This window comes from Camelus dromedarius, unplaced genomic scaffold, assembly GCF_036321535.1.
Source record: "Camelus dromedarius isolate mCamDro1 unplaced genomic scaffold, mCamDro1.pat HAP1_SCAFFOLD_53, whole genome shotgun sequence".
Lineage (NCBI taxonomy): Eukaryota > Metazoa > Chordata > Mammalia > Artiodactyla > Camelidae > Camelus > Camelus dromedarius.
Window position 1 is genome coordinate 85,325 of NW_026989788.1, and position 23,452 is coordinate 108,776.

Here is a 23,452-nt window from a genome sequence, read left to right on the forward strand (position 1 = left end):
TTGATGGCCATATGATGGATCCCTTAATTTGGAAAATCTTTTAAATTGGTGAGAGTTGAAAGAGCTCTCATTATAAACAGCCGTTTTATTGGTACCTATTAAAATCAAGTTTAAAGGTAGAAAATATATCTAATGGTTAATCTAAGAACTTATTTTACAAAAACTGGTTTAAAAAGCTACATTTATGTTTTTCGTTTCCCATTAATGGTTTTAGAGATGTTAATAAAATCTTAGAATAATTAATGTTAACTAGGTTGAGTAACTGGAAAAAAGAATGTAAAAATGTCGAAAGATTTTTTTCTTAACGGAAAAAAAAAAAAAAAAAAGAAAAGGGGCTTATCCAAAATGGGTAAATCTTTTTGATGGTTATTTTGAATGAGATAAATAAAATGGACATTTTTGGATTTAGAGACAAGGTTTTGATACTACACTACGTAAAGTTAAAAAAAAAAATGTCCAAAGAGATCACCTACTGCCCCCCAAAATTAAAGTTCAAAGAAGTCCGTTTTATTTGCCCCAGTTTAAAATGTATGTATTTATAGGGATAGATACATATAATATATGTAGACTGTGATATTTGATCAATGACTGGGGCAACAGACCAATTAATCAAATTAAAAGTTGAGAAGGGCCTAAGTTCTTTGGCTCAAACTTGGGGATCCCAGAGACTTTTCTATAAAATTAGATACAGTGGGGAAAAAAAAAAAAAGAAAGAAAAGAAAAGAAGAAAAAGGCTTCTGGCTTTCCTTCTAGAAATAAAAATTATTGATTAAACCAAATAAATATTAAAATTAAAGGTATAAGAGTTAATAAAATTGAGATAAAAGTTTGTAAAATTGGTATGTTTAAATGGGCTTTATATAAACTTTTTGCTTAATTATGTTGTGGGATAGATATGTTTCAATGGAAAAATGCTTCCTCTTCTTGGTATTACAAGGCTGGGCACATTTCTGTCCCTCAGAAAATATTAATTGAACAAAATAAAGGAAACCAATAGAGCTACATGAGCCGTCCAATATAATGTAAAACTAAAAACTAATATTCAGTGGCTAATAGAAAAATATAATAAGAGGTTTACCCTGGGTTTAACTTATAACTCAAGGAAAAGAGACCTTACTAAATGCCTTATGCAAGCTTTGGAAGACAAGATAAATTGAACCTTAAAGTTTTAAAACATGGAATTCTTTGTTTACAGCTCTTCTCACTGATACAAAAAAGCCAAATAAGGAGATACAATTGGGCCTGCGTGACAGAGCAGTTCTCTGGGGAACTGGAAGTGTCTGTCATTGTCTTGCAGATCAGAAATGTATATACAGCAAACAGTGACCTAGGACTGAGCCTAATTAGCTCAATGAGAGAAAACTTAAGGCCAAAGAAATTTTTGGCATTTTAGAACCCAGAACTCTGATGGGTCCGTCAGACTTTGTCAAGAAATCTTAAATGTCTTTTTCATAAATAGTAAGCCTTAGTGATTTGAGCAAGCAAATTCAGCTTACTCCAACTATTATTATACCCATCTTATAAGTAAGTTTTAAAGTGAAGCTATGAGATCTCTAGCTTTGGTCTGTTTATAAGCCTGAGTACACATTATAGATGTGAGATATTTCTGCTGCTAAAAAAATAAAAACAAAGTCAAAGAGCTCTGCTTAATTGACGTAAAAATAATAGCTTACAAATTAAGTATTTTTAAAATAAAAACTGACTAAGTTGACCTTCAGGTTCACGTGAACTGGAAAATATTCAATATTAAGATAACACTTGGTATTGTTTAGTTTATGTATGTTCTAATTAATATAGACATCTTTAAAGTCATCAATATTAAGTATAATATCTTTACTGTACCTAGGTTTAATGAAAGTCAAATAAGATCCTGTTATATCTGTTACAGATTTGTCAAAAAAATAATAGTAATGTGGTGTGATAAAATTTGAAGTAAATTAAATGCAAATGAGAAGAGAGTTTTGGGTAAATTTTTTAAAATATATATTTAAAATGTATGCTTAATATAATCTCTAAATGTTTGGTATCTAAATTCTAGAGTTGTGCTAAATTAAGTTAAATGATAGGATTTTATTTAATAGCTATACCATTTTCAGATAAAATAAGATTGAAATATGAATTACTTAACATATGACTTCCTCTTACAGAGAAACTAAAGGTGTTTAGAAATATTAATAAATGCTTGGTGCCACTCTGAAATAGTCTCTATTATTAAGGGAAAGATCTCAGTATCCTAGGAAGGTAAGATAAATGTGTAAAGGAAGATATAAGGAATGGAATTATATTTTGTTAATGAAAAATAGTGACTTTGTCCTGAATCTGGTTACTTCTGAATGGAAGAAAAAATAAGGGACACACTAATACGAGTATAGAAAGCTGGGGAAGGCTTGTGGAAGAGGAACCCTGAGGAAAGAGTTTTGTACGTGGTCAGAATTGGCTAAGTTTAGAATCAACTTGGGCAAAGTAAATTAATCTTAGAAGTAAGCTGGTACAAGACTACATTTGGTTTTCTCTCTGTTAAGGGGACAAAATTTTCTTAAAATATTAATCCACCTTCAGTAACAAATTGTAAAGCTTCTTATGCGACTTAAGTGATCTGTTGTGCCTTTACCTTTGAAATATTTTCTTGTTAATGAGTAAGTACTACTTTACAGTGATCTATACGTTTATCTGACCAAGTGTTTTGAAAACTTTTAACAAGCTCCCCAAATATCAATTTCTCATTAAAATTCTTCTTGTCCCCAGTTAACTATGGGATGCTACAAAGGGTCCCTGAAACATCTCAAAGAGAGATTTTAAAGTAGTAAGTTTCATTTGGCATGTTAACTAACATGGGAAGTATTGTCAAATGAATAATAAATCTTCCTAGGTTATATTGTATGAGAAAATATTATTAATATAGATATTCTAGAAATTATATGGACTCCCTAACATTCTGGTATATCTGAAATGTTACCAGTCATAATTCTGGTTATTGTGACCAGGTTTCTTTATAGATTACAGTGTAATGTTGTTTAACCATGCTGTTAATTCTGTTGTCATTTATAGGCAGGTAATTGTTTTCTTCTGATGATTTTGCAAAATACTCTCTCTTCAAGGAGATTTACTGATTTCTAATAAATTCAAACTATAGCACTGAAATAAACTGGGTAAGAAATTTTAAAGGTCTAATGAAAACTCTGATTAAAAGAATTAGTTACGTGGGACTGAGTAAACTGATGAATATGGTTACAATTTTTGATTTTGTCTGAAATGCTACTGGCTTTTAACCTGTTTACCAGACATAAAGAAACTCTTCTCCTTAAACTAGTTATGATTCACATCAATTTGATAAATTATACCTATGTAAGCAGACTTAGAACAGTTATCTTTTCTCTCTATCTGATCTCTCAAGAGACTAAAATCTTTAAGGTCCCCAGTGGCTCTATGAGATAAATTAGGAAGATCGTCTCCTAACAGGTATAGGAACCTCAAGGTATTTTAAGGACTTCAAAAAGAAAAGAATTTACCTAAATCTGTTAAGCAGAAATCTATGACAAGCCCTTGACGGGGCTTTCCTGGCCTTAGCAAACCTTATTAACATTCTAGCTTAAAAGTCCTTATTAAAAGTTCCAACACAGCCAATTTAAAAGAGCCTATATGATCAAATAATCAGACAACTTGTAAACAAATTCACCTTGATTTGACTATATTTGATAAAAATGAGGGAACTTTAGAGAGAAAAAGATTATATTTTAGTGGATATTAAATTCTCGTTTTGTTAATTGAGGTCTATATTTAGTAAGACACTTCCCAGATCATTCCTTGCTGTCATGTTACATTGCTGCAAAGTTTAATTGAATCATTAAAAGGACACTGTATGTTTCTTTCTGAAGCTTAGTAATATATCCTTGGGTAAAGATCCAATGCCCCATGACATGCGGCCAGGGGAGTATACATACTGGAACAGGCATGACTTAAAAAACTGTCTCCAACATGAATGGAAGGACTCTATCAGGTACTCTTAACTAGACCATACAGAGCAAAGCTGAAGGAAACTGACTTTCAGATTCATTTCCAATCAGAAAGAGCCCCTGCAGTGCACTGGCCTATAGAGCACTGCTCACCTTCAAACAAGGCCCAAATGGAGAAAAAGCTACCAGGCCAGGATGAGAAGACAACGACATATGAGGTAGACAGCTGACCCAAGGCACCAGACCAGGCCTGTATACCAATTACTTTGATAATTTCTCCTACCTTTGATTATGAACTACTCCAATTGTTAAGTTTATGGTAAATTACCTATGTCTAGTACTTCTGTGTTTCCTTGGTGGGTTTCCCTACTCCAAGGCTCTAACTAGATAGCCCTCAGAAACGTTATTCTAAAAAGGAAATTATAGTTCTGTTTAGGCCACTGTTGATCTTACAAGGTGGGAGACATCACCTGGCCAATTAATACCTGCTCGAAGCCTGACCATAAATACGAACTTTCTCGTAAGATCACTCAAACTCAGTCAGAAACACAAGAAAAATTTTAACCCAAAAATATAACTTCTTGACTATTAAATTCTTAATCGTGACTTTATTAACGTTACTAGCTCTATTACTTATATCCTGTCTATTTTATAAGATTGTTTTCTCTTACATTTCCCAAAGTGTAGCTAGGCCTACAACAAGATTGATGATGGCAAATCATATTGAAGAAATACATAAAATTTATAACCCTGCATAAAATAATTATAACAGTGTGATTCTAGATATGGGAATGAGCAACGAAGGGTAAACATTTCCTGGATCATAACAGACTAGTAAGACAGGCCATCCAGAGAACTTTTAGTATCAACAGGGCCTGATAAAAACACCTAACACCTTGAATGGCAGGTCAGAAGTTTCTTCAACCTGAACTAGGAATGAGCCTTCATAGCACCCTGGGACAAAAATGGTCATGAAATGTCTCTCAAAATATTGGTCGAATTTAGGACCAAGGGGGAGCACTGTGAATGAAAATACTACAATGTGAAAGAAAATACGGCAACCATGTCAGTAAACAAAGAATGCTGAAACCAAGTCATCAGCAGCTGCCACCATCTCCCAGGGAGGACAGGCCTGTGCATCCAGCACCCTGCTCAGAGGCTCTTCCTCCCCTGCTCAGCCTAGGCAGCCACACAGAATGGTGCCCTCTGAGGGGACTCAGAATAAGAAAGGACAGAATACTGGCCCTAGATAACTAGGTGCTTGTAAAAGGAGTGAATTCAATGAGCCAAAATGTTTACTTCCTCCCATACAAAGAAAATCACTAAATTCTTGAACTTGAGATGCCTGGATTTCTTTAGATAACAAGCAATCTTTTATACTTCCAACTCCCTGGTCTTTGTTGTAAAGTTCCTATATAATCCTAGCTCCTCCCCTACTTCTTGGGAGCAGTCCCTCAGACAGATTTGAAGGCTGTCATCCCGCCTCGAGTCCTCCCGCCAAATAAAGCATAACTCTAAACTTTCAGGCTACACATTTCTTTCAGTCGACAAGTCCCAGAATAGACACAACTCATCAATTCTGTAATGGAACACACTGGATCAGGAACCAAAAGCATGTTCTAGTCCAGGAAAACTACGGGACCCTCTTTCTTCCTGTCATTATACAATCCCACCAGAACTCATTAATTTGCTGTCTGCTCATCTGGCAACCAAACTCAGAGAAGAGTCAACTCGGCAGAGTGCCGTGCTGGGGAGAACACCCCGCAGCAGCATGGCGGGCTGCCTGCCCTCCCGCACGCTCTGCTGACCCCATACGATATGTTACGTATATAACCATCTCTGAAGACAGCTTTGCAAGAAGCCCAAATCTTCAACATTAATCTGCAAAGGCAAATGCTGCCCCAAGGGAAAACAAGTCTTAAAACGATGCTAAGGCCTCCAAAGTCCTCTCCAGGACCATCAATCAAACTGCCTGCAGGCCTGCAGCTGCAGGCGGCTACATATCCGTTTTTAAAGCAACCCCTTCCTGCCTTCAGGTGCTACAATGTCCCTCTACGCCCTCCCATCTGAGGGTAAGAGCAGCCAATGCAGAACCTTGCAGGGAAGCACTGACAAGACTGGACACAGAGGATCAGAGCTAAACTAAGCCTTCTGATGACACGAGCTTGTCACTGTGTCATTTTACAGATGAAGATATATAGAGAGAGGTGGGGTGATCTTGCTCAAAGTCACACAGCTAATAAGTGGCAAAGTCTGCAACCCAGCTACACCCTCCGGTGTGACGCCCCCGCTGGGACGCCCACAGGGTTCTCTCGTGCCTGCCGGACCAGTCCTTTACTGTCACTCATAACCCACCACAGGGTCTGACACTAGCCTGCCTTTTCAGCCTCTTCTCCCTGTAGTTTCTCAGGAACAAGGCTGCTCGGGACACTGTGTGACTTCCGGCTCCCCAAACCCTCCGTGCTCAGGGTGGTCTTGCCTGTGCATCCAGCACCCTGCTCAGAGGCTCTTCCTCCCCTGCAGGAGGACGTTTCCAATCTCCGCAGGGACACCCCCTCAGGGAAGCCCTCTTTTGGCCCTCAGCATGGCAGGTGTCCCAGGCCACATCCCGAGCTGCCCCATTAGGACTGCGGGTGCCCAGGTTTGCTAGTCAGACCAGCAGCCTCAGAGCCAGGGTTTATGCCCGGGTCACCCTGCAAACCTACTGCCCGCCTCACAGCCCCCAGCCAGCAGGTCACCTGAAAGTTGCAGCAAGTGCCCCACCCAATCCCGAAGTCTCTTCATTTGCCAGCACCGCTGATGACTGGTCTCCAACCTTTGGTCAGTTTTGCACAAAACAGCAGCTTCCACTGTGAAGCAGGGGGTTTTCTCTTCTGCTCCCCATCCTTACTGGAAACGTCAAGGGAAACCAAAAGGCCTTTTCTCAACCCTTTTCTGATGACACCCTCCCACCCACAATATTCACATGCTCAAGAGCTTTGGTCCACGTGGTTTTGTTTCCCATACGCTAAGTGGCTCAAAACACTGTGGGATTCTTTCTCTTTTGAGAGTATTTGTTTGTACTGAGTTTATCAGCTTTAATCCCTTTTTGTGTCTCCCTTCAGTGTCCCTAGCAGTTGCCACTTCTTACTCCCTTCAGCAGCCTCCCTCCCAACATCTAGTCTAGGAAATCAGCTGTGATGAGGGGCCCGGGGGCAGTCACAGAAGATGGAACTAAGGCACAGAGAGGCGACATAATTTGCCTGAGAGGATCAGCTTCAAGCCCCAACACTGGGTGTCACGTCCCTCTGTTTAACTCTTATGCTAAACTAGTTAACTTTTTATAGATTATGGTTATAAACAGATGAGGTGTCAAAATACATACAAGGACACACATCAACTCTATGATGTTCATTAACTCCACTATATTGTTTCTATTTATTTTATTTCTGTTAAAAAAATTAGGAACCTCTGCAGTCAATATAGCAAAATGTTAATGGGTTTTAAATCCAGAATGTAGAGGCGTAAGTGTATCATTAATCATAATTATTTGTATGCTCACAAAATGATTTGACAGTCTCTCTCCCCTCCCGCTACTCGCTACTGGCTCTCACCTGAGCTCCCAGACCACACATCGAACAGCCTTTCACTTTACGCACAGCTGAACTCATCAGTTTTCCCTCAGAGCTCCCTCTGCAGCTTTCCCTCCTCAGAGCACAGCAGGACCATCACTTACCTCATTAATCCACCCAGAAACCTGGGCCTAACTCCATCCTACCTTCACAGACATCATTCATCCTTTCCTTTTTACCATCTAAACATGCCTAAAGTCTGTTCGTTTTTTCCCAGTGACTGTCCCACTGACTGTCCCACCGCTCAGGTGGAAGCCACCAACACTGCACACCTGGACTCACGAGTCTCCCAAGTGGCTTCACAGCCGCTCTCCCATACTAGACACAAAAGGGATATTGTCACTCCTGTGCTTTTATGACTCTTTTCAAACCAACTGTTCTTAGAAGAAACTCCAAGTTTTTCACCTGGTGAAGGTGTTTGCCATGAAACTTTGAGCTCAGGAACGGCAGGACCCCCCTCCTTCTTGGCCCTCCCCTTTTCCCAAGGCCCAGCCCTCTCCCCCTCAGCCCCACCCTCTGGCACTGTGCTGGCTCAGGAGGACCTGCTGAGCTACACCAGCCTGTATTCTAACCCTGGTCTTGAGTTCTTAGCAAACTGCTTCACTTATCCATACAAATCCAAGGTATATTAGAAAGATTTTAGATGTTGAGCTAGACTATTGATTTGGGGATTTTGCACTAGCAACCTGCAAGTACATGTTCTAATGATTCTGTCTTCTTAAAACCACACCCAAGTTTTAGTAGTATTTGTGGAATGTCTTCGGAGTAAAAGGGACTGTACTTTAACAGACTATATGTTTTATAACATGAACAACCCAGACAGGGTCACAAATGGAATCGCCTCGCAAGTGACAGAAGACAGGTGAGAGGCAAAAAGCAACAGGTCTCAAAGATTGTAAGAGCAAAGTTGTTTTGCCATCCCCCAAAAATTCTTGAAAGAACCAAAAATTCTGAATTTTGAAAGTAAAAGGCTATCATATATAGAAATAAAATAAATGATCCTCTTCATCAGTGTTTCAAGATCTGACTCCAGATATTTTAGCAGGCCATACTGAATCCTAGCACAGAAAAATCAGATGGACTAGTGGTGAGTAAGTTCCAGGAAAACGGCAGTAATTCCTCCACTTGTGTAAAGACATACACTCACCTGCCGAAGGTGAATGTAGAACGCATTCTGGAGAAATTTGGAAGCTTCCAGGGTCCGCTTCTGAATGGCAAGGACACGGACAGCTTGGGAGCATGCTTCTAACTCAGTCACCGGCATTCTCACACTGCAGGGGGAAAAGGAGGCCCTCAGTCGAGAGCAGAGATATTCCTGTCGTGTCTCCCAGGCCGTGCCTCGGGGACTCTGTGCCCTGCAGCAGCCCGGCCCCAGGCGAGGACACGCAGCGTGACCCACCCAAGCAGGAGGGGCACTGTGCTTGAGAAATCCCATCCCCGATGGGGGCAAGAGGTGCTGGTGAGGTTGAGTGAGCCTATAAATGCCCACAGAAATATGCCTGCATTCATTCAAGTGATACAAGCAACAGTAGCAAGCTATTTAACAAAATTTCAATTTTCAGTGGAAATTTTGCCATTCCTTTCCACTTGTCCCCTGCACTCTGAGACAGGCTTAGGCTCTCTCACACCTGCAACTCTGAAGCAATATTTGTGAAGTCATTTTACTTTGCTGCAAGTGTCCTCGCTCCCCGTGTCACTGTGTCTGTCCTCTCTTAACACAGTCGGATATCTTCCTGGATCTCCACCTGAGTTCCTTTCTCCTCCTCCTCAGATCCTGAGATAAAGGACAAGTGAAGACACATGACCAGAAAAGGCACTGTGGACTTGACCGAAATCCACAGTGACCCCCTAGGTGAGTGCTGCCCACCCCTTACCTTCGATTCTCAAGGTTCTGCCCAGGGTGACATCCAGCCCAGAGAGGTGGCCCAATTAAAAGCTATGTGGCTTGGGCACGGGGACAGGTGCAGGAGCTGGTTCCGGGGCCAGGCCCCTCAACACGTCTGCTCCCCTCTCCCCCGAAGCCCCGCTGCCAAGCACTCAGGCTCCGTGATCTGATGTCCTTCTCTTCTACTCTACTCCAAACCCTTTTCCTTTTCCTTTTTTCCCTAATTATCCCCAGCTGGAGTGATTTTTCAATCGCAGTATCTAAAAAATTTCCTGTAGCCGAAAATGAGGTCTCCAGATATCAATGCCCATATGCTGGCTCCTGAAGAGAGCCGCTGGCTAGGGGGACCCTCACCAACACTCACGGGGCATCAGACATGTTCCAGGGTCGGCCACCCCCAACAAGAGTTTGCTGTGTCCCCTATGCCCGCACAGCATCCCTGCTCACAAAAATATAGTTGGCCCACTTATCGGTTATTAAGAAGCAAAAATACAAAATTGCTCATGTTTCTTACTAAAATTATCTATGAAGCGGAAAAGGGAATTGTAATAGAAAAGAACAATTTTGACCCCATGTTAGGTCTGTTCCTTTGGCTTTAACCCTGTGCCCTGTTTTCTAGGCTCAGACTTGCTATCTCTGCACCATTTGTAAAAGAAAGTTGCCTTTAGACTGAAATATCCAGGACAGCCTCTTCTCCTGGCCGTGATCTTGAAGGATGCTAACTAATCTGCACTTACGTAGAGATGGCAAGTTGCAAAATAGAGAATAACTTTGTTTTATTTTTGGAGGTTTTACAGGGGCAACATGATTTGATCCACATGGACAGCTGCAAGAACAGCGGATTCAAAGGACAAGCAATTCATACAACAAGAAGTTTCCAACAACCAACTGCAGCCCCGCCCCTTTTTAGTATAAAAGGAGACTCAATTCTGACTTGGGGAAGATGGTTCTCCAGGACACCAGTCTGCCATCTTCTGGGTCTGCTAGCTTTGCAAATAAAGTCACTATTCCTTGCTCCAACACCTCATCTCCCAGTTTATTGGCCTGTCATTTGGTGAGCAGAATGAGTTTGGACTCGGTAACAAAATGACTGCATTGGAGGTAGTATGTCTCCACTGTTTCCTCGTTTCCAATATGTAACATGCACATTATTTATGATCTAGTGCAAATAATTCATCAAAGACAACCACAAAAAGAAACTATACTCACCCAACTATCAACACTGAAGTCAAAACCTGTCAATTTTATATGCTGTTTAAGAACACAACTGAAAAACCTAACATAGGGAGTCGATTCCACGGAAATAAAATTATTTCTACTCCATCAAAACTTTTTCTTTTCTTTTCTATTTTATTTTGTTTTGCTTATTGAAAAGAAAATAAAATTCAAATCATTTTATTTCACGTACTTTTGTTATAGCTACATACTTTAAATACTACAAAAAGACTTAAATTGCAATAAAAAATTGTTCATATATTAGTATAAAGATATATACACAATCAATGGGGATTAGGAAAGGAATGGACATTTACTAAAAATCCACTGCAATCCAGTCCTTTACAAGCATATCATGGAATATAAGCTCTATTATCCAGGGAGCCTCACCCACATTCTCACTACTGAGTCCCTTAGTAATCAACCACTAAGTCACCAGCATAGAACCATGTGATCAGTATTTTAGGAATAAATGAGGGAATTAGCTCATTCAATTCTAAAACAAAAACCCTAAAATAAATACTGAACTTATTTACAGATAAAGAAAATTTGTCCCCAAAAAAGTAAAGTTTCTTCCTCAAGGTCACAAAGCTAATAACTGGTAAAGGTAAGATTTGAACTAATCTGCCTGATTCTAAAAACTAAGGTGGAAATCCCATTCGACTGGGGAGTGTCCAGCTGCACAGCCTATCACCCTATCTTTGTTCAGAGCTGGCCTTAGACAGCCTGAGACAGCACCCCATTCCTGTGGAACTTGAGGGCAAATGATAACTAAGGATTTTATATCCAGCAGTTTCTTAGGTCTCATGTATATAAAGTGTCAGCAGGTCAGCAGAAAATCTCTGGGAACCATGAGTGGGTCCAGACCGTTTTGCTGATAAGAAACTCAATCTATCAGGATAGAGTGACCTTCCCATGAGAGGCCACATGGACATAAACTAAAGGCAGCTGAACACTGGAAACTAGCAAGACCCCGGAACTCAAGCAAGGATCCCTGCCATCCCCCACCCAGTTGCCTCTTCATCCGCGTGGACATGAAGACAGAAGACCCGGGTTCTTGTCCAAGTTACACTATCATGGATTCTCACCCATAAAAAGGTACGACTCTATGCTGTCGTAAGTCCTTTCCAACTCAAATATGATGACACCAATATCTCAGCAGAATATCTGTCCCCACTTCCCCTCTTCTAATAGGAGACTATTTCTGTGGACACAAAGCAGAAATCCAATTTAAAAAACCATGCAAGAAGCCAGGCGAATTTCTGCTTAAGAGACTTTGCTCTCACGCTCAGTGAATGAAAACTCAGAAAAAGTGGTCCTTCTCCCTCAGCAAATGGGAGGTAGCCTGATATTGTGTGTGTGTGTGTGTGTGTGTGTGTGTGTGTGTGTGTGTAAATCAAATATAATCATGTCTGGGACGTGTACAGATTATTTTTAATTTCACTGTAATTTCATGGGGATGAGCCAACATTTAAAGTAATTTGAATGAAGTGTTCTGAGACAGACTCAGTCTCTTTTGGTGGAGGAGGTGAAAGGGGAGAGTAAAGGAGGAAAGAGGTAAATGAAGCAAAGAAGTAAGAATACTGCTAGGGAAAGGCAAGACGTTAATTTTGTTCCTCATTGCATCACATACAAATTAGGGACTGGATTTCCCCCGATGACTTATCGAGCACTGAGTTGCAGAAGAACAGGCGACAGCCCATTTCTCACTGAGATTGTGACTGTACGTGGCATCTTATAGACACAAATCATTTACCCTGAGCAAACACTCTAGCAGCAGGCTGTAATTCTCCTGTTTTGAGAGACAAGAAAACAGGAGTTCAAAGCGGGTAGATAACTTGACAAAAGCCAGAGGACCAGTAAACAAGAGAGGATGAATTCAAACTCAGATCTGAATGCAGAGTCTCATCTTCCCACTCCCAGGGCTGGAAAATCCTTAACACACAGGCTCCCCAGCTCCCCTGCAGTGTTCCTGGCGCCAAGCATTTCCCATGGAAATGGTCTCCAGTTCTCACAGACACAGTGCTCTGTGCAGCCAATGACCTTGATCAGACCTTGATCATCTACCTGCCACGCCCACCAGGCTTCACCATACAGGCAGGAAAGCTGGCTTTCAAGTGCAGACAAAGCCACCCTTGGTCTAACCTGGGCTCTTCTGCAGCTTCTCCAGCCTAAAGGCAGCCATGAAAGTGCTCACAGTTTGTACGTGAGCCACACTACCTCTCTCCATCTGTGTCCCCACCTATACTACTTAGCTATGAACATTTTGAGAATCTTGGAAACAAATTTTTAAAAACAGAAAAGAAAGGATTCTGGAACAAGTACTTAATACTTACAATTTTAAATGACAAGTTACAAAGTGAGTATTGACAAACCGAATCTTCCTTTCTAAATGTCAGTTTGAAGCATTTAAAAATATAATAGCAAAAAATTCTCACTTACAAAATTAACAAAAAGATAAACAATAATCTGGAATAAATTCAAAAATAATGCCCATATTCTAAATGGAGAAACTTCAGGACTGTACTGAGGGTTAAAGTAAGAGGTTTGAATGTAAAGACATAAACATATTGCATGGAGAAAAGCAGTTTTGTAAAGATGTAAGTTCTCCTAAGAATAATTCAAAACTTACTAAAAAATCCCATGAAAATTCCAATCTGATTTTTTTTTAACTTGAACAAAATATTTTGGAATTCTTCAGGAATAATAAAGTCATAATACTTGACAAGAAAATTTGGGATGGAAGAAAAGAATCAAAAAAAACAGACTGCCAGTTATTAAATAAATTTTTACAATATGTAAGATATGGTGCTGGAGTAAGGAAAGGAGATTGACAGAAGGGAACCATGAGCTCAAAAAGAGACTCTAGTGTATGTAAGTATTTTGTACAGGTGGGATTTCAAATCAAAGAGAAAATTATGAATTCGATAATTGTCCTGGGACAGAGAATCACCTGGAAAGAATAAATTCCATTCCTGTCATAATGACCACAAGATAAATTGCAGATAGTGATGTAAATATTAAAAAGTACTAGTAACAGCAAATACAACTCTTTGCTCTTATTAACTCAACTTCTCCTCACTATAACATGTACTATTATAATCTCCATCTTAGAGATTATAAAAACCTACAGAAGAGATTTATTCCATTATAAGAGAGTATTTCTAAGAATAATGTCAAAGATAAAACCCATAAGGAAGACATTTACTATCCTAAGAATAGTTTGAGCCACAACAAAATTCAGAAAACTTCCTGAACAAAATGAAAGGAAAGAAATGACAAGAAAAAGCTCTGTGATACATGTTGATGAATTCACGAAGTTAATTTTCATAACATACAAAAAGCTGTCACAAAGCAAAAAGAAGCTCCCTCACTTAAATGTGGGCAAGGGACAAAAGGAATCATTCATTTTAAAAAAGTCAAATGGCTAATGAGTGAAAAATGCTCAAAACTTCACTGGTCATCAAATGCAAACAAAAACAATGAAAAAGCACTTTTGCTTATCATATTGGCAAATATTTTTAAGATATTCTAGCTAGTGTCCATCTGTGGGAGAACAAATCATGAGCGACTTTTTCAGAGGATGACATATCAATGGATTTGTAAGCTCTGAAAAACGTACATACACACTGACTCAACTCCACTTCTAGGAATCGTTTCCTTTAGGAAAAAAAAATCAGTCCAAAAAGATGTACCCATCAGGGCATTTACACAGCACTGTTTACAAAGGTGGGAAGAAACACTGAAGTGAAATCATATCCAGCGATAGAGAATTGGTTACATATGTAATTGTGCATTTTTTCATTCCCCAATGGAGAAGGAATTTCTAGTCACTTGAAAGGAGTCTGTGATGAATATAAATGTCACATCCAGGGACTAAATTTCCAGAAGCCTTAACTAAAGGAATACACATACAAGATCACAGGAATGTCTGTACAAGAAGGATGCAACTCAAACATTCTTTCTGACAGTGGAAAATGGAGAAAACTTAACTGTCCACCATCAAGACAATGATGCGGTAAATCAAGGCGAGCTGCGGGCCCTGAGGGAGCCGGCGTTTCACCGAGGTCCAGGGCCTTGTCCACAGCAATCTCCCACCAAATGTGTCCGTGGACAAGAGACGACACCCGCACATCAGGAGACCCCTCCAATCTATCTGAAAGGGCCGGGTGAGTCTGGAGTGGGAGGACGTCCATGATATACCCCTGAGTGAATAAAGCGAGCTGCAGAAAAACATATAGTATGGTCTCATTTTTAAATAAAGCATATATACACACACCTATACATTGATTTCTCATATGTTTATATATATGTATCTCATAGGCCTAAAGGTCATGAAATATATATACCAAATTTTCAACAGCTTTTACTCTCAGGAAATAATGGGAAGGGAGTTAGGGGCCTTCCTGTACCACCACAGTTCTCTTTTCAGTATTTCAGTTAAGTATACTTGGAATTTAAAAGTTTATTTAAGTCCGAAGTAAAATGGACGATGCCTCCATAAGACAGAATGCTACACTGGTCTTTAAAAATCATGCCAGGGGAGATAGAATATTGTAGAAAAACATGTAATAAGCCAAATGGAAAATGGAGGTCTCCGAACAGTAAAAAGGGACAGAGTGCTCACTGGTTTTTATGACAGAGATGATACACACTGACGAAAAAACAGAAAATAAATGTTAAATTGTTAATTATTATCTCTGAGTAGCGGGACCAGGATAGACTCTTTTGTCCCTTTTTTCAAACATATTATATTAAATGAACATTTTTTTTCATCTGAAAAAAGCATTTTTAGACGTGTAGTACCACGCAGTGGGGAATAATACATGAATACTTACAGAAACAAGTAACTAGGAGACACCGCAGCAGCGCCACACAATGTAAAACGGGCAATCCTGATTGACACCGCTCAGTTACATAAGGATCCACAAAGTGAGAGCACCTGCTCTAACAGGGCGTGGCCCCCTTCTATTTGTCAGTTGTGTCTTCAGGGCTGAGGCAGTTCTGAGCACGGCCAGTGTCAGTTCCGGTGTCTGGATGGATGCTACTGGAGGTGAGGGCACCTGCAAGCAGAAAGGAATAACAGAAAACATCCTCTGCCTTTTCTGTCTTGTTTCTTTGTTACTTTAAAAGAGAGGCATAAATAAGATAAACTGTGTATCTCCCCTACTGAAATTTCAGTAATGAAACCGTTTTTAAAGGCTTCAGAGCTTATATTCTGTCTGTAACTGTCTTTTCAACAAAGCATCATATTTATTAAATGTTAATTGACTCAGTTAATTAACTCCCTGTTGAAACATTCAAGTAAAGAACATGAAAGGCCTTACGTAAAAGAACCACACCTGCAGTGACTAGCTCAGCTGTCTTGACGGCAATGCAGTCAGCCCCCACCATCCCGTGGCCCTGAGCTCCTGATGCTTGTAAGAGAGCACACTGCCGCCTCAGATGGAGAGATACTGTGAAAGCATTTTTTGAACTCTACAGTACTGACAAAACATAACTGACAAATCCCAGGCTCCTTTGAAGCTGTCATTTTTGGTTTCTGGCCAACCACAGTCAATGAGCAGAACCACCCCATTCCTGAGTCATGGGACTCACGTGGGAAGAAATTTTGTAGAAATTTCCAGGCACAGAATGTAACCAACTATATGTAGAACTCTGACAAAAGAAAAGATGAAATACTCTGATGTTGAAGACACTCAAAATATTCTCCTAAGCCTTAGTAGCTGGAAAGGCTGGGCTTCTACTCAGCCACTTATTTATTTCACAGCCAGTGAGCATCTCCCACAAACCCTGTTTCCCTGTGTCTGCTGGGAGCCCCAGGCACACTCTTGCTGTCGATCTTATAAGTCACAGGGCAGACGCGTGTCTCTCATGCCTGCCACCCTCACACAGGCTCACCTCCTAGCCTCACTGTCTGAACTTGGCCCCATTTTCTCACCTGTTTATTTGGTATCTGTTCTTCTGTAAGCTGCCTGAAATGCTTTTTGGAACAAGTCAGAAGAATGAGTGGGTAGAGAAATGGACAGTTGGACAGGTGAGAGGTGGGCAGACAGACAGAGAGACTCCAAGAAAAAGGGAACAAAGAAAATTCCCTATGCAGAACCCTCTTCTAGTCAGGGAAGAAAACCGCCACGGAGACGTGTGAAGAGGCAGGTGGCTTAGGGCTGTTTCCTGGATTCCATGAAAAGTCCCACCGAGAGAGAGGGTAGAACTATAAATAATAAAAGAAAAAAGCATGCATGCTTGAAAAATATATCTACAATATGTACTTTCTAAAGAATAGATTCAAATCAGCAGGGCCCAATTACACAATCTTTGGGTATTTACAGAACTGAGAATCCCATCTCCAAACCACAAGGCATCCATTCGGAGCACTGAGAGTCTACACGGGGCTGTTAAAAGCCTTCACCACAAAAGCTATGCTCTCCTGCACTTACGAGGAACGAGCAGCTGTGCTCGGGCTGCCCACGTGCATCATTTGCACCCTACAGCACCTCTACGGGGGAGGGACGCCTAGAGAGCCCCATCACTGCGGGACAGAAAACATGCCCGGGAGAGGCTAAGCCGACCTACCAGTTCTCCATCTCACAGGACTGGTCACTCCAGAGCAGGACTCGAACTCGGACCCACGTTTGTAATCACGGTACTACCGTGCTTTGTGTGCTTTTTGTGTGTATAATACATTTGTTTCTGGCATGAAAGTATATTTAATAAATGATCGGTTGTCCTGTCTATCTCATTTGCTCACAATCAATCTTTATAGTGTTGAATTGTACTCTTTTTCCGTGGAGAAAGGAACGGAACGAGCGGGTGTTAGAATGAGGTGGGGCTCCATTCTTTATCTGTTACCTCATCTCATCCAAGTCCCCAACCAGGGAGAAGGAGCAAATGTTTTCTTCATCTTTTAAAGAGAGGGCTCCACTGATGGTGACTTAACTCCAAAACCAAGTCTGGGGAAAGGGCATATTCAGCAACCAGAGCATTATCACGTGTAGGAAGGCAAAAACAGCTCACGGGAGGGCTCAGGGGGTCACCCTGATTTAATTTCAATCGATAAAACAATAATGCACTCTAAAAATACTAGCATGCAATGGATTGGCTCTTTCTTGACATCTAGCATGCTTCCACAGCCCACATGTAAAATTATCGTGAACCAGTGAAAGGAAGTGTCTACAGACAAGAAAAATCAATGCCACAGGTAAACTGAAACCCAGGCTGGAGGAAAGGAAGAGAAAGGGCATAGTAAAGAAGTGGGGAAAAGCTGGGGAAATAAATCATCACACGGACTCTCAAGCATCATCCAACAAGCATATAATCATTCGAGAGAGAGAGTTACTGAGGTCCTATTCTGTGCAAGATTGTAGAGCGGGTGAACAAAGAGTGCAGCGACCATGGTGGCAGGAAGTGGCGGGGCTCAAATACACTTCTGATCCCGGTACCTGGCACACTTGTCTTCAGTATAAAGGCAAAAAAAAAAAAAAAAGTAAAATAACTCTGTAAACTCAAAGGATTGTTAAAAAAAAAATTAAACAAAACCTAAATACCTGGACAGACAAACCACGCACATTGCTGGATCAGAAGACAGTGCTCTTGGAATGGCAGTGCTCCCCAGAACGATCCGTATATTCAACGTGGTCTCGATCACAATCCCTGCGGGCTCCTCTGCAGAAACTGACTAGCTGCTGCTACAATTCATATGGGAATTCGAGGGTCTCAGTAACCAAAACGTACTTGAAAAAGAAGAACAATGTGAGAGGACTTGTAATTCTGAATTTCAAACCTTACAACTGTATGTCTAGGTGAGATTAGAGGCCATTGTGAAGTTATTACTGTGTTTATCCGTATTTTCTAAATTCTCTACAATGAATATAACTGATACAATAAGAAAAATAAAAAGTAAGGTATCTTTAAAACATGCACACCGATTCATTCATTGGGAAAAAAATATTTTAACTATAAAGAGGTAACCAAATATCTAGTGAAAAAGGACTACTTAAAAACAAGTGTGTATTTACATTTTTCATAAATTGAAAACTGAAAAGCACAAACACATCAAGTTTCTAGGGAGACCGATGCAACATATTAATAGTTATTTTCAAAAATTCTAATTGAACAATGAAAACTCAAGAAAGGGAAAATCGCGATTGACAGCCAACTGCAAACACATGGAGAGCAAAGGCCTAGAAATCACAGTTCCTTTAACTCTGATACTAACTCAATAGAAGAGGAAATTCCTCCCTGTGTGGACAGTGGAATCCCAAGCGTAAGACAGGATACACAGTACAAACAGCACTAGAATCTGGGGTGATTTTCTTACAAGAATTCTAAAGTTACAACATTGCTGAAAAACTATAAAAACACTGAAAGACAGATTAAAACACACAGTCATATATATTATATAGAAACATATGAAGTCTGCTCCCATGTTGCATAGAAATACAAACATATTTGTTCATTTATGGGCACTGAATATTTTATCCCAGGTAGAATATTTCAACTAAAACAAATAATCAATAATACACACCTCTTGTCAAATCTACTTGATAAGGTACTCTGCTATGTAACCATAATGTGTCTAAGATAGATCTAAAATTAGTGAAAAAGATCTTTGTATGGTTTCTTGAACTCTTCTCAAAATTCCAAGCTTAATTTTAAAATAGATCTGAGCAGTATTTCTATATTAACTTTTCCCTCGTGGAATGAACAGCACAGTCTGTTGTCAAAATTCTGTCCTTACAATGATTCACGAGCACTGTATCCTAACAAAACTGCTGGACAGCAAGGCACTATCCAGACACTGTGACCAAACAAATGAAACACAAAGAAGACAGTGACCCTATTCTGGAGGGCTTACCGTCTGTGTCAACTCTGGGGTTTTTATTTGATTGGTTTCATTGGGTAGCAAAATAAAATCAATCAAGTACTTTCTTCTTTAAGCATTCTGTAAGTCATGACTCTGTTGTTAGTGTCATGAGAAGGAGAGACTAAAGCAAGACTTCATTAGGTCAATTAGCAACAGCCATCACAGGGGAGTGAGTAATAAAGAAGTTAACTGATAGCAATGCTTCTGCCTACATGAGACCTAAAATAAACCTACACTGATCTCTTTAAGGAAAATGAGGAGATGAGGGCCCAATGAGAAAAACAAAAACTAACAAGAAATCAAAAAAGTAAAGACTTTTTCATTAACGATTCCAGGAAGGAGTGGAGCATGGTGGTGAAGAGCACAGATGCTGGGGACAAACATGAGGGTCTGAACTCCCACAGCACTGGGTAGCTTTGACACTGATAAGTCAGTGAAATTTTCTGCATCCCAGTCTCCTATCCATAGACTGGGGACAACAAAAGCACCCGTCTCCTAGAACGGTCCTAATAATTAAGTTATTTTATATATAAAAGTTTAAATAAAATACCTCAGATATTATATATTACCCCAAAAGCACAAGGAAAAAGAAAACAGAGATAAATTGGAGTTCATCAAATTTTAAAACTTTGCTTCAAAGGACACCATCCAGAAAGTGAAAAAACAACACACAGCAGAAAATTTTTTCAAATCATTTATCTGATAAGGAATTTGTATCTACCAAAATAAAAAACAAAAACCAAAACAAAAAGAACCTCCTACAACTCAACAATAAAAAGGCAACTCAATTAAAAAATGAATAGAGGATCTGAAAAATATTTTTCAAGGAAAATATACAAATGACCAATAAGCACAACGAAACGATGTTCAATATCATTAGCTGTAAGGGAAATCAAGCCAAACCACTAGGAGAAACCGCTTCACACTCACTACAGTAGGTTATAATCAAAAAAAGAGTAACAAGCACTAATGAGGACACAGAAGATGCAGGGGTCGCAGCCGTTGCTGGTGAGGATTTAACACAGCCTGGCCACTTTGGAAAAACGCCTGGCAGGTCCTTAGAGAGTTGAACATTTGGTTTCTGAATAACCAGGCAATTTTGCTTCCTGGGCACACACGTAAGAGAACTGAAAACAAATGTTCACATAAAAACTCCTACAGGAATATTCACGGTGCCATTACTCATCACAGCCAAACAGCAGAAACAACACAAATGTCTATCACGTGATGAATGGGTAAACAGAGGGGCCCAGCCATACAGAGGAATATTATTCAGCAATAGCAAAGCATAGAGTACTGACCCAGGCCACAAAGTGGACAAACATTGAAAACGTTACTCAGTGTGAAAGAAGTCAGTCACAATAGATGCTTCCACTTACATGAAGTAACTCGATTTACATGAAATTTCCAGCAGAGGCAAACCCACAGAGAGAGAAAAGTGGCTCCCTGGGGCTGTGGGAGGATGGGGAAGATGGGGATGTCTGCTTATGCGTAAGGAGCTTCCTGTTGGGGGGATGAAAATGTTCTAAGATTGAATGGGATGCACAATTCTGGGCATAGAGTAAAAACCACTGTACATTTTAATGGGTGAATTGTTATTAAAACTGTTAAGAACGAAAGCACCTCGGGCCAGTACCTTCCCATAGTAAATGCAAATTGCTAAATTTTATTACAGGAAGAAGAAACTGCCCTCAGCATGAAAGCAGGAGTTCAGCAAATGTGAGTTAACCGAAATTGGACAAGAGCATTTCACTTGAAACAGTTGCTGAGTGTACACAAAATATTAAGACATGACAAGGAAAATCAGTTTGACATCACGAAGAAGCATTCTGCTTCAAATGCAGATCAAGGATTCGGCAAGCCCAGCTGCTAGAAATGACCAGAGAAGAAACCTGGTTCTTTAAACAAGCACCAGAGCCAACAAGGAAATAGTGGTGAGGAAAGCAGGCGGCCGAAAATCTGGAACAGTTTGTTACAAATAATTTCTCCACCGAAAATTCAAAAATAAAATGAAAGTGATGTAATACTGTGTTGACCTCACGTGAATGGGCTTCCTCCGGTTCTCGACAGTTTTGTAACCCCGAATGAGAGACTCAGGAAAATCAGAATGGCTCTTGGGAGTCCCCAAATGACTGCCCACCAGCACGCTGACCACCATCACATCTGCCAGGGTGGAATTGCAGAGAAGAGACCAACTCCTGAAAGGCACAGGAAATATTGACAAGGGAAGAAAAGGCTGCAGTCAGTCCTGGGACAGAGGCCCTGAGAGCAGAGGCCAGAAGGCTGCAGGTGATCTGGAGTGGCCCTGGGGCAGGAAGGGACCACGGGGGAGCAGATCTCAATTCTCTTCTCTCTCTCCCTCGGGTAGGAGAGATAAAGTCTGCATCCTTCTCACCTGGAACTGTGGGTTCTGGCTGGCAGAAGTCTTACCGACATGGAATGAATGACTCAAGACTGTGGAAAAAGGAAAGAAAGCGAGAGGGAGTAGGGAGCCAACTCCAAGAGCCTCTCAAATGCTCCCATATTTATTGTGTATAATCAAAGAAAATAGTCTTTAACAGTTGTGTGATAGTAAACAGGAACTTGGGGAAAGACAGGATGAGACAGAGCTTGTAGAATCCACAATGAGTAAAAAGGCTTAGTTTACCTTTAGGGGAGTCATGGGGAGAGGGGAACAAGATAAATTCTTTAGATATTCATTACAAAGCAGACCACCTGTCCAGCCAGGTCCGTGTTTTGGGGATAATAGACTATCTAACAGCACGCACGCCCAGCATTTATAGCTGAGGGCCTGGGTCATTGCTGTGCAATGAACAGAGTGCTATCTAAAACCTCAAATATGCAAGCAAGACATTGTCTCTGCTTTTTATGGCAAGGAGACAGGAGTGAGGATGCACAGGTGCTTGCTTGAAAGCAGTTACTAAGCACACTTTTTCTTCTTAAGGTTGACATGCGTCTGGTGTCTGTTAAATTTGTTAACCCAATCATGGGCTATCACATGGAACCATTATGGAGGACACCCTAGGATGACAAATCCTGGCTCTGGGTCTTTTCCTGCCAGCTTCGGCCATTCCAGCAGGGTCTAGACACATCCCTGAATAACGATCCCACAGAACCACCCAGACTCTTAACTCCTGGTGCTTGGAACTTAATTTTAGCTCTACACAACTTAACATAGAAAAGTTTCAGAAATAATAGATATTATATTCTTTTTATATCTCATCATAGAACTGATTTTTCTGATTGCTCTAAGCTGCTTCTACTTGGTAAAGCACCTAATTCTGCAGGTGAATTCAGTACTTTCCATTGCGCATAACTAGACAGTCTGGGCCCTCTGACTTCTATTGGTCAAATAAATACCGATACACCTAATTGATTTCATTGTTCATCAATTTCAGCCTGGAGGTGAGGGAGTGTCACTCTGTTCCTCAGCCCACCCTCTACTCTATTCTCTTCAGCAACTCAGGCCTCCTGAATACAAAACGTAGCATCTGTTTCCCTTCACCTACACTTTCCACAAACGCAACAGGGAACATCAGCCTAGAGAATGAATTCAACACAAATGTTAAAACAAAAATCTACAAACCTGAAGCAACTCCATCTCCGAATCATGATACACAATGACATGAAAGTAAGGGTGTCAGGTACAAAGCACGCGTGAGCCTGACCACCTCATTTCTATTCTTCAAAGGAAGGAAGGTTTTCATGTTTTTTATTATCATTCTTTGTCATTGTTTCTGATTAAGCCAAAAAATAGTTTATGAAATAATTAAGCACTGCAATAACAGATTTTCGCTGTATCAATTACAGAAGGCTTTCAGAGGGGATAGGAAAACCCACCTATGTAAAAAATGCAAAATTTCTTCCCCTGTTAAGAACACGTATACAAAATGCAACAGAGAATTCAAATTCATGTGGAGAG

At 40.4% G+C, this 23,452-nt stretch overlaps 1 long non-coding RNA gene across 1 annotated transcript; it reads right to left on the minus strand.

Annotated features, from left to right (window-relative positions):
- Positions 1-8,504: 8,504 nt before the first annotated feature.
- LOC135320758 (uncharacterized) lies at positions 8,505-18,478 on the minus strand. The gene is made up of 3 exons (XR_010380071.1): positions 18,212-18,478; positions 15,503-15,727; positions 8,505-8,835 (listed from the first exon to the last, which is right to left on the minus strand). It is a non-coding gene; the product is annotated as an uncharacterized LOC135320758 (long non-coding RNA).
- Positions 18,479-23,452: the final 4,974 nt, after the last annotated feature.